General features: G+C 36.5%; 1 protein-coding gene across 6 annotated transcripts in view; it reads left to right on the top strand.

The window, feature by feature from the left end:
• The window catches only part of LOC134226060 (ral guanine nucleotide dissociation stimulator-like 1), a 230,919-nt gene that overhangs the window by 195,365 nt on the left and 23,520 nt on the right, over positions 1-12,034 (top strand). The window lies entirely within an intron of this gene.

Genomic DNA, 12,034 nt, shown 5'->3' with positions numbered 1-12,034 from the left:
TAATAGGATGTGGAAATTAAAGTGGCGGAGAAGTTGATAAAATCCAGCCGCGTAAAAAGCGACCCCAGTGTACCTATGTACCTGCAGTTTTTTAGGGAAGAGTTTTGCTTGCTGAATGTCTGTAACTCATTCCTGTTAGACTTTTCGAAAAACGGTTTTCATTGTCAGAAATATACAAAACAAACCTTAAGCACATTTGTGCCATATTTTCATCGATGAAAACAAATTGAGGAAAAAAAGTTATTAACAAACGAATGCAGCGGAAAAATTCGGCCAACCAACCACTGGGAAGGGGCAGGTTGGCCCAGTTTGTTAAAATAAGTGAAACACATCAAATGAATCAGTGGAAAATGTTTAAAAGTGGAAAAAAGGGTGTCTGGCCATTAGGCCGAAGGTAATAAGGCTGAATTGTCATTAAGCTAAATGAGAAGTAAAAAGCGATCAGTGAAAATCGTCACAAACATTTCGAAAGTGTGACACTGCTTTTGTAAACAAGAGCTTCTCACGTCGCTGGTGAGCTAATTTGTGCCCACCCACGCAATCCAGCGCCATTTTATGAAGGAAAAGAATTTGCTGCTTCCATCAGTGGTGTTGAATAGCATGGACGGGCTGAAATAAGCCTACAAGCAACGTGAGAAGCACTTGCTTACAATAGCAGTTTCACTCTTTTGTAATGTTGGTGTCGAAATGAAAAGCGAGAAGTTAGTTCTTTCTTTTTTTCCTTCTTCTTCCCTACGTTTTTCTTCCTTCTTCATTTTTCATGTTCCTTTCTCTTTATTCCTTTTTTTTTATTCTTCCTCCTTCTGTGTCATTTTTTCCTTCTTCTTTCATAACTTTTCCTTCTTAGATCGTCCTGTTTCCTTCTTTTTTCTTCCTTCTCTCCTTCTTCCTTCTACCATCTTCCCTTTTTCCTTCTTCCAGCTTTCCTTTTACTTCTCCCTTCTTTCCTTCTTCTTCCCTACGTTATTCTTCCTTCTGTATTTCCTTCTTCTTTCTTTTTTTTCCTTTTTACTTCTTACTTCTTCTCATTCCTTCTTCCTTCATTATTTTCTTTTTTTTTCGTTTTTTTCTTTATTCTTCCTTTTCCTTTCTTTTTCCTTTCGTCTTTCTTCCTTCATTCTTCTTCCTTTCTTCGTCCTTCTTCCAACTTCCTTCTTCCATTTTTCATCTTTATTCTTTATTATTATTTATCATCTTTTATCTTTATTCCTTTTTTTATTCTTCCTCCTTCAGTGTCATTTTTTCCTTCTTCTTTCTCCAATTTTCCTTCTTAGATCGTCCTGTTTCCTTCTTTTTTCTTCCTTCTCTCCTCTCCTTTCCTTCTTCCAGTTTTCCGTTAACGTCTTTCTTATTCCTTTTTTATTATTTCTTCTTACTCCTCAATTTTGTCTTCTTTCTTCTTTTTTTCCTTCTTCATTCTATCTTCTTCTTTTTCCTTATTGGTTCTTCCTTCTTTGTTCTTCCCTCTTCATTCTTCCTTTTTCCTTCTTATTTCTTCTTTCCTCCGTTTTTCTGTATTTCGTTTCACTACAATCGACTCGTGGAAATATCGAGATGTGGAATAGAAAATTATTGGAAAGCGGTTCGAAGGGACCATAACCCAGAAAATATGTTTTAATATAGCATAAGGCCGATACAAATATTTTAAAACAATAATGTCTACCCCCCTCCAATTGTTTTGCCCAAGAATAATATTTTGAGGGGACATAAAAAAAAATTCGGACAATTTTGAGAATTTTCAAAACATTCTTTAACAAATCCTAAGAGTTTTTTTGTATGTTTAATTTTTATTTTCATTTTTATTCCCCCCCCCCCCCCCCTCTTGACCTGCCGGTGATCAGTTGGACATAATTTAAATTAGATATTTGTAACCGCCTAATTTGGTTCCATTAGTCGATATCGAGTCATAGAATATTGACTCATTGAGATTTGACTTTACTTCCTTCTTCCATCTTCTTTCTTCTCGTTCCCTTCTTTCTACTTCCATATTCCTTTTTTCTTCTTTTTTTTCTAGTTCCTTCCTTCTTCTTTCCTGCTTCGCTTTTCTACTATTTCCCTTATTTCTCCTTACTTCTTCCATTTTTCTTCTTTCTTTTTACTTCTTTCTACTCCCTTATTCTTCCTTTTTCCTTTGTCCTTATTTTGATTGTAAGTCAAAGGTCACAAGGTCGAAGGACAAAACGTCTAAGATCAACATGTCGAAAGACAAAACGTCGAAGGTCAAAAGGTCGAAAGGATAAACAGTCCAAAGGACAAAATGTCGAAAGGACAAAAGGTCGAAATGACAAAAGGCCGAAAGGGCAAAAGGTCGAAAGGACAAAAGGTCGAAAGGACAAAAGGTCAAAGGGACAAAAGGTCAAAACAAAAAATCTGAGTCAAAAGGTCGACAAATAATTTGAGTCAAAAGGTCGAAGGGTTAAAAAGTCGAAGGAACAAACGGTCGACACAAAAAATCTGAGTCAAAAGGTCGAAGGACAAAAGGTCTATAGGACGAAACGTCCAAAGAACAAAAGATAGAACTTATGGTTGTAGAAAAAAGGTCGAATGTCAAAAGGTCGAAGGGTTAATGAGTGAGATGGGATAAGAGACCTAAATTATAAAAAATGAAGCAAATCTAAAAGCCAAACCTCCATAAGTCGATATTGAAGGGATCATCGACTCATGAAAAAATCGAGATGTGCAATATGAAATCCTTGGAAAACTGTTTGAATATTTTTTAATATGGATTAGTTTGCTTCCATGAGTCGATTTCGAGCTATAGAACATCGACTCATAGAGGTTTGACCGTAATATTAATTAACCATTCTTTTGCATATTTACACAACACCTAATAATATTTCTTTCTAGAATTTTCACTTTGTTCAAACATATCGTATTCTTCAGAGGTATATTGTCAAATCCACATTTTCATTAAGTGTTGCTAGGGTTTATTTACTTAAATTTTAATTCCTGAAACTAGTTCTTTACTACACAGATAAAAATATGTTGTGATTTTAAATGTATTTTCATGCACATATTTGGAGCATGCAAATAAACGCAAATTTCAATCGATATTACTGCTCTTTCAAATCAAAAGAAATTTAAACTGTGCTTGCTTGTAAAATTCAATCAAATTTTATTGAATATCGAATGTTTAATCGTTTGTTGAGATCAGCTGCAATTTTACACGTCGTTCAATTTTCAAAACTATTTGCTGTGTAGTTTTCATCAAAACCATCATTCAAATATATATCGTTTTTATCTTAACATACCATCTTGTAATGATAATAATTTTGTTTTTATCAAAAGACCATACAATTTGATGGGAGTAAAATTTAGTGAAGTAAATATAAACGAATATAATCAATTTATTTGTATTATTAGAAACCCTTACGTTACGCTGTGAATTAGAAAGGGGTATGGAATTGCTCAAATTTGTGTGAGGTAATTTGTGAACGAATCCTTAATATCGTTTCATTTGAAGTTAACGAGTATCTCTCTAACGCCCAAGACCGCATTGAGACCTAAATTTTTGTAATTTTCAATTGTTTAGATTTCAAAAATGTTTGATGTCGATTAAACAAATTAAGTTCAATACTCGTTCGAATCTGGTCAAAAGTGATTCTTAACTGGAAAAACAAAATTCTTAAAAGGTGAAGTTGATGATTTATTTTTTTTGCCTGAAATGTCTTCAGATCGGTTTTAGAAAGCAAAATAGTGATTATGAGCGAAACTTTTCCTTCGATCTCTTGTCTTTTCGACCTTCTGTCCTTCGACCTTTTGACCTTCGACCTTTGGCCTCTTGACCTTTCGTCCTTTCGACCTTTTATCCTTTTGACCTTTTGTATTTAGACCTTTTGACCTTCGACCTTTTGTCCTTTCAACCTTTTGTCTTTTCGACTTTTTTTCCCTCCTACCTTTTGTCCTTCGACCTTTTGACCTTCGACCTTTTGACACAGATTCTTCTTTCTTATACCTTCTTTTTTTTCTTCCTTCTTCATCCTTCTTTCTACTTCATTCCTTCTTCATTCTTCCATATTTCTTTACCCTTCTTCCCCTCCTTCATCCTTTTTCCTTCTTCTTCCTTTTATTTTCTTCCTTCTTGCTTCTTTTTGTTCCTTTGTTTCTTCCTTTTTCTTTCTCTCTTCTTGCTTCTTTTTGTTCCTTTTTTTCTTCCTTTTTCTTTCTACCTTCTTCCTTCTACATTCTTCCTTCTTCCTTTCCCTTCTTTCTTCTTCGTTATTTCCTTATTCTTTCTACCTGCGTCCTTCTTCCTTCTGCCTTCTTCTTTCAATCTTCTACCTTCTTATTACTTTTTACTTCTCTCTTCTCCCTTCTTCCTTATTCCTTCATTTTTCTCCTTTCTCCTCTCTTCCTCCTTTCTCTTTCTTTCTTTTTCTTTCTTCAATAATCTTGCTTCCTTCTTCATTTTCCCTTTATTAGTACTTCGTCTTACTACTCACTTTTTCCATCTTCTTTTTTTTCTTTTTTGCTTGTTTCTTTTTTTGCTTCTTCCATTTTCCTTTCTTCTTTCTTCTTCAGTACGCTTTCTTCAGTCTTCCTTTTTCCTTTTCTCTCCTTTCTCTCTTTTTCCTTTTTCTTTCTTTCTCCTTTCTTCTTCCCTTATTTTCTTCCTTGTTTATTCTTCCTTTTTACCTCTCTATCCACGTGTCTATTTCCACTCCACACTTCTCACTTCTCAGGTCTCACTTCCCACTTCTTATTTCGAGATTTTTACTTATTACTTCCCACTTCTTACTTCTTACTTCTCACTTTTCACTTCTCCCTGTGTTGAACTTAATGTACTCACTTCCCACAACTAACTTCTCACTTTTTACTTTTCTTTTTTCAAATCTCACTTGTCACTTGACGTTTCTCATTTCATTCTTCTCACTTCTCATTTCTCGCTTCTTATTTCTTACTTAACACTCATCACTTATCATTTCTCTCTACTTTTTTTCACTTTTTTTCAATTTTTACTAATCACTTTTCGTGCAGTGTCTCTCCCTTCAAAGCAGCTTTTATTGGGGAATCGACCAACATTTTTGTCTGGTATTAATCTTTTTGTTTTTCAATGGGCCAAACAGCCCAGCGAAAGTTTCATCAAATAACATTTAGTCGAATGACATTTTGTCGGAAGGACATTACGTTGAATGGACATTTGGTCGAACATGAATTTTTAGTCCATCAGAGATGAAGGACATTCGGTCGAATGGCGTGTGATCGAAAGGGCCCTACGTCGAATGAACATGTGGTCGAATGGACATTTAGTCGAAAGCAGATTTTAGAATGAAGAATCTTTGTACATTTGATCAAATGACGTTTGGTCCGAAGGACATTTGGTCGAATGGACATTGGTCGAAAGCAGATTTTCGAATAAATAATGTTGATACATTTAGTGGAATGATGATCCGTCGAATGGATATTTGAAAGGAAGAAACTTTATCCAAAAATAAATAAAACAAAATGGTTTATTGCGGTGTTTAAAAAGTCATATAATTATTTCACCAACATGGTCAAAACTGATCACTCGTTTGGTGAACTTTCATACAAATGACCTGTTGAGGCAAACAACCTTTTTAGGTTGAATTACCAGTTTGGTCGAATATTCCTTTCGGCTATAAGTCGCTTTCGGCCAAGCTACATTGTCGGTCAAATCATTATCGACCTGATAACAGTTTAAGATGAACGATCAGTTGGCCATGTGGAATTTGGCTAGATGACTTTTGGTTTAAAGGCTAGTATCGACTTCAAAAGTAATGTGGTTACAAAATTTCGTTCAATGGTCGTGACAAAAGGACAATTCGCTGTACATGTCATTTGGCTAAACGAGAGGACATTTTTCACCATATTAGTCATTCAGTAATTGACATTTGGTCGTATGACCCGTTGGGCCACACATCATTTTGCTTTCAGCCAATTGCATTTCTCAAGAATTTCTTATGGACAATACACCAGTCGTTAGATATCTGAAACATGTTTACGTTTCACTTAGCGAATGGCGTTGTATAAATGCAACGCATTTTAGACGACTACGATAAATCTGTATCACGTGGTCAAAAGACATTTAGTCGAATGATGTTTCATCAAATGACACTTGGTCGGAATGTTATTACGTCGAATAGACATTAGTTCATATGGGGCCCTCCTTAGCCGTGCGGTAAGACGCGCGGCTACAAAGCAAGACTATGCTGAGGGTGGCTGGGTTCGATTCCCGGTGCTGGTCTAGGCAATTTTCGGATTGGAAATTTTCTCGACTTCCCTGGGCATAGAAGCATCATCGTGCTAGCCGCATGATATACAAAAGCAAAAATGGTAACCTGGCTTAGAAACCTCGCAGTTAATAACTGTGGAAGTGCTCAATGAACACTAAGCTGCGAGGCGGCTCTGTCCCAGTGTGGGGATGTAATGCCAATAAGAAGAAGAAGAAGTCATATTGCCATAAGGTCGGATTTTATACTGAACTAATTATTGTATAAATATTTAGAAAGAGTAGCCACGGAAAGAATAAGTAAACTTATGCTGCACTTTATGTTCGATTCGATTCGTCCAAATGTCCCTTCGAATAAATGTTCTTCCGACGAAATGCCACTTGACCAAATATAATTTGACTAAATGTCCATTCAACCAAATGTTCTTTCGACGAAATGTCATTCGACGAACTGTCCCAATGCCGGGACAGTCATGCTTGCGGCGGCAGTTTGGCTCTTACTCGAAATGTTTTTTTTTTCCAATCAAGTGTTTACTTGAAATGCTGCATCTCAATCAAGACACTAAAAAAGTGCATTCTTACTCTTCCAAAACAAATGACCAAATGTGATTCGACTAAATGTCCATTGGATCAAATGTCCTTTCGACAAAATGTCATTTGACTAAACGTCACTCGCCGAAATGTCATTTGTCGAACTGTCCCAAAGCCGGAACAGTCATGCTTACGGCGGCAGTTTGGGTGTTACTCGAAATGTATTTTTCTTTTTCAATCAAATGGTTACTCGAAATGCTGCCGTTCGATCATCTCTCGTCCGTCTGTCAGGATGTTCCCATCCTTTTCCCTGCACATCTCGGCTCGAAATTATTATAAACAGCTCAATCTATCCATTTACAGCAAAATAAAATTTCCAAGAAGAATTATAAATTCTCCATCGAAAAATAGGAATCTGCCAATAAAGAAATCAGGGTATGAGCAACAAAATTTCCATAAAAAAATAAGAATTTACACAAAAAAATAAGCACTGCTCAGTTTTATTGCTATTTTATATTTCTTTATGGAAATTTTCATATTTTTTTATTGCTCTTCATTGATTTTTTTGTGGAATATTTTCATTTTTTTTCTAAAAAAAATATTTATTTTGTGGAAAATTGTGTTATTGTTTATTGTTAATATTGATTTATTTATGGAAATTTTGTATATTTTCCGCGGAACATTTTGATTTCTTAATGGAAAATTCTTGCAATTGCAATTTTCGCTTTTAACCGATTCAATCCGGATTTTTTTTCGTCGTATTTCAACATAAATTTTGGACATTCTGCTTCAAAAACGTATGCAAACCATGAAAAAGTAGAAATATGGGGTAAAATTTTTTTTTTTTAGATCTTCTAGGTCTTCCAAACCTTCCTTGAGTTCAGATCTTGATAATCTACATAAACAACAAAGCGTTTTACGGGGCCTCAATCCTTATTTGAAGTTGGCATTGCTACTTGAGACATAATTAAACTATTTTTTATCAAATCGCAGTGTTACCAAAACATAAACGGTACTCCAAACAATTCTTGAGTTCAGATCTTGCAGGCCTACAAGACCAACAGAGTGATTGATAGGTTCCTGAGCTTGTGTGTTAGTTGTAAAAACCCCATGGGACGTGATGATGTAAATATTTAAAAACATCCACATTCCCAGAATATCTACGGTACTCCAAACCTTACTTGAGTTCAGATCTTGAAGTTCTACAACACCAACAGAGTGATTCATAGGGTCCTGAGCTTGTACGTTAGTTGGAGCAACCCCTTGGGACATCATTACACCAGAATATGCAAATCACAGCGTTCCCAGAGTTCCTGGGGTAATCCAAGTCATTCTTGAGTTCAGATACTGGAGGTCTTCAAGACCAACAGAGTGATTCATTGATTTCCGAGCTTGTGTGTTAGCTGGAGAAGCCTCATGGAACATCATTACACCAGTATATACAAAATACATTATTCTCAGAGTATCTACGGTACTCCAAATCATTCTTGAATTCAGATCTTGGGGGTCTACAAGACCAACAGAGTGATTTAAAGGCAACTCAGCTTATGTGTTAGTTGTAAAAACCCCATGAGACATCATTACACCAGTATATGAAAATTGAAACATTCCAAGAATATCTACGGTACTCCAAACGATTTTTGAGTTCAGATATTGGAGGTCTACGAGGCCAACAGAATGAATCATAGGATCCTGAGCGTGTGTGTCAGTTGTAGAAACCCCAAGGGACATCAATATACCAGTATATACAAATCATAACATTCCCGGAATATTTACGGCACCATACATGAGTTCAGATATTGGAGGTCTAAAAGACCAACATAGTGATTCATGGATTCTGAAGCTTGTTTGTTATTTGGAGAACCATCATGGAACACCATTACACCATTATATAAAAATCTTGTTAGTTGGAATTGCTCAAATGGACATCATTACGTACACAATACGTAAGTACGAAAAAAAACGTGTTATTGTGATCACAAACATCGCATCCACAATTTTTTCGTTCCTTTTATCATCTATAGTGTTATAGAGGGGCCCTCCTTAGCCGTGCGGTAAGACGCGCGGCTACAAAGCATGACCATGCTGAGGGTGGCTGGGTTCAATTCCCGGTGCCGGTCTAGACAATTTTCGGATTGGAAATTGTCTCGACTTCCCTGGGCATAAAAGTATCATCGTGCTAGCCTCGTGATATACAAATGCAAAAATGGTAACCTGGCTTAGAAACCTCGCAGTTAATAACTGTGGAAGTGCTTAATGAACACTAAGCTGCGAGGCGGCTCTGTCCCAGTGTGAGGATGTAATGCCAATAAGAAAAAGAAGAAGAAGAAGTGTTATAGAATAAAGCTTGGTACCACGGCGTCTCTTGATGACCGGCTGGGCTATACATGTGAATTATTGCTACTCCATAATCGATCAGAATTAGAGTAAGTTGCACCCTGGAGGCGTTGGTACTCTCATACTTACTTGTTTCATACTTATTATACATATTATATATTTTATACGATATGTTTACCCAAGTGTTTACCATTTCTATACGTATTGAAACCACCAAGGGGTATCATGAGATGACAGTCTAACCAATAAATGAGGATTGCGTACCAAGAACTGAATAAAGCTCGCAATACATTCAATCGACAATATAATTGGTTTCAGTATTGCACGGAAGTGGATGTTACTAAGACTAACATTTATATGTAAGAGTAAAGTAATTTACGTATGAATAATATCACAAAATTTCATTTCAAATGCTTTTCTTCATACTTATCCCAAAATGAATTAAATGTAATAGCTAAATCATGTTGCTAAAAAAATCTCTCTCTCAGTTCCTCTGCAACCATTTGATGTGATTCTGCGAGATCGTCAACAGAAGGCGTTTCAGTAAAACTTTCGAATCGACATGCTAAGCTCTGGTGCACTGCTGCAAACATGCAGCACAATAGGAGTAAACTTTTTGAAAGCAGTGTACCAAAAGGAATCAATAGTTAAGTTTCTCAATAATGATATTCTTCATCGAAAAAATATTTAGTAGACTAACAGGTAACAAGTCATTGTATTTTTTTTTTCGAGAAATGCTCTCATTATTGATGAAATTTGTGTAAGGGGGTTATTCACAAATTGCGTGACGAATAATAAAAAAAACTAGAGGTTCATTACAAGAAGTGGTGAAGGGGAGAGGGGTGTTGAAAATAGTAATTGTACGTACTATATCGATCTTCCCTAGATGTCCTTCACCATACAATTTTTTGGCGGTGAATTCATGCTAGACCATCGTACATCTTCTTGTTGATCGATTTGAATATAAAGAATTGAACTCATGGACAATTTGTATTGTCGTACATGTTCAACGAATTCTACAATGTGTCTATAATGGTGTAACGAAGTCCAGTAGAGCTATTCCAACTCATAAAAATAGATGGGATGACGTAGATCTTCATGTTGATCGATTTGAGTATTGAGATCTGTACTCATGGGCAGTTTGGAGTGTCGTCGATGTTCAACGAGTTCTGTAATGTATCTACAATGGTGTATCGAAGTCCCGTGGAGCTATTTCCACTCATAGAAATAGTGGAGACCTCAAAGATCTTCGTGTTGATCGATTTGAATATTGGGATCTGAGCTCAAAGACAGTTTGAAGTGTCGTAGATGTCTAGCGAATTCTGTGGCGTGTCTCTAATAGTGTAACCAAATCCCGTGGAGCTATTACAACTCATAAAAATAGTTGAGACATCGAAGATATCTATGTGGATCGTTTTGAATATTCTGATCTGTACTCATGGATAGTTTGGAGTATAATAGATGTTCAACGAATTCTGTTATGTGTATTTATAATGGTTTAATGAAGTCTCATGGAGCTATTCCAACTCATAAAAATAGTGGGGACATCAAAGATCTTCTAGTTGATCGATTTGTAAATAGGGATCTGAGCTTGTTTGGAGTTTGGAGTGTCGTACATGTTCAACAAATTCTGTGGTGTATATCTTACTGTGTACCGAAGTGCCGTGGAGCTATTCCATCTCGTAAAAAGAGTTTAGACATCGGAGATCTTCATGTTGATCGTTTTGAATATTAGGATCTGCGCTCAAAGACAGTTTGGAGTGTCGTAGATGTCAAACGAATTCTGTGATGTGTCTATAATGGTGTCACAAAATCCCGTGGAGCTATTCCAACTCACAAAACTAGTGGGGACATCGAAGATCTGCATGTTGATCGATTTGAATATTAGGATCTGTACTTAAGGATAGTTTGGAGTGTCGTAGGTGTCGAACGAATTGTGTGGAGTGTCTGTTATGGTGTTACGAGGTATCCTGGAGCTATTCCAATTCATAAAACTAGAGGGGACATCGAAGATCTGCATGTTGATCGATTTGAATATTAGGATCTGTACTCAAGGATAGTTTGGAGTGTCGTAGGTGTCGAACGAATTCTGTGGAGTGTCTGTTATGGTGTTACGAGGTATCCTGGAGCTATTCCAACTCATAAAAATAGTGGGACATCGAAGATCTTCATATCGATCGATCTTAATATTAGGATCTGTACTCAAGGAGAGTTTGGAGTGTCGTAGATATCGAAAGAATTCTGTGGTGTGTCTGTAATGATGTTACGAGGTATCCTGGAGCTATTCCAACTCATAAAACTAGTGGGGACATCGAAGATCTGCATGTTGATCGATTTGAATATTAGGATCTGTACTCAAGGATAGTTTGGAGTGTCGTAGGTGTCGAACGAATTCTGTGGAGTGTCTGTTATGGTGTTACGAGGTATCCTGGAGCTATTCCAACTCATAAAACTAGTGGGGACATCAAAGATCTGCATGTTGATCGATTTGAATATTAGGATCTGATCTCAAGGAGAGTTTGGAGTGTCGTAGATATCGAAAGAATTCTGTGGTGTGTCTGTAATGATGTTACGAGGTATCCTGGAGCTATTCCAACTCACAAAACTAGTGGGGACATCGAAGATCTGCATGTTGATCGATTTGAATATTAGGATCTGTACTCAAGGATAGTTTGGAGTGTCATAGGTGTATAACGAATTCTGTGGAGTGTCTGTTATGGTGTTACGAGGTATCCTGGAGCTATTCCAACTCATAAAACTAGTGGGACATCGAAGATCTTCATATCGATCGATCTTAATATTAGGATTTGTACTCAAGGAGAGTTTGGAGTGTCGTAGATATCGAAAGAATTCTGTGGTGTGTCTGTAATGATGTTACGAGGTATCCTGGAGCTATTCCAACTCATAAAACTAGTGGGGACATCAAAGATCTGCATGTTGATCGATTTGAATATTAGGATCTGTACTCAAGAATAG

The sequence above is a fragment of the Armigeres subalbatus genome, chromosome 3 (genome assembly GCF_024139115.2).
Source record: "Armigeres subalbatus isolate Guangzhou_Male chromosome 3, GZ_Asu_2, whole genome shotgun sequence".
Lineage (NCBI taxonomy): Eukaryota > Metazoa > Arthropoda > Insecta > Diptera > Culicidae > Armigeres > Armigeres subalbatus.
The sequence above is the reverse complement of the archived record's forward strand: the minus strand, read 5'-3'. Positions and strand labels throughout refer to the sequence as shown.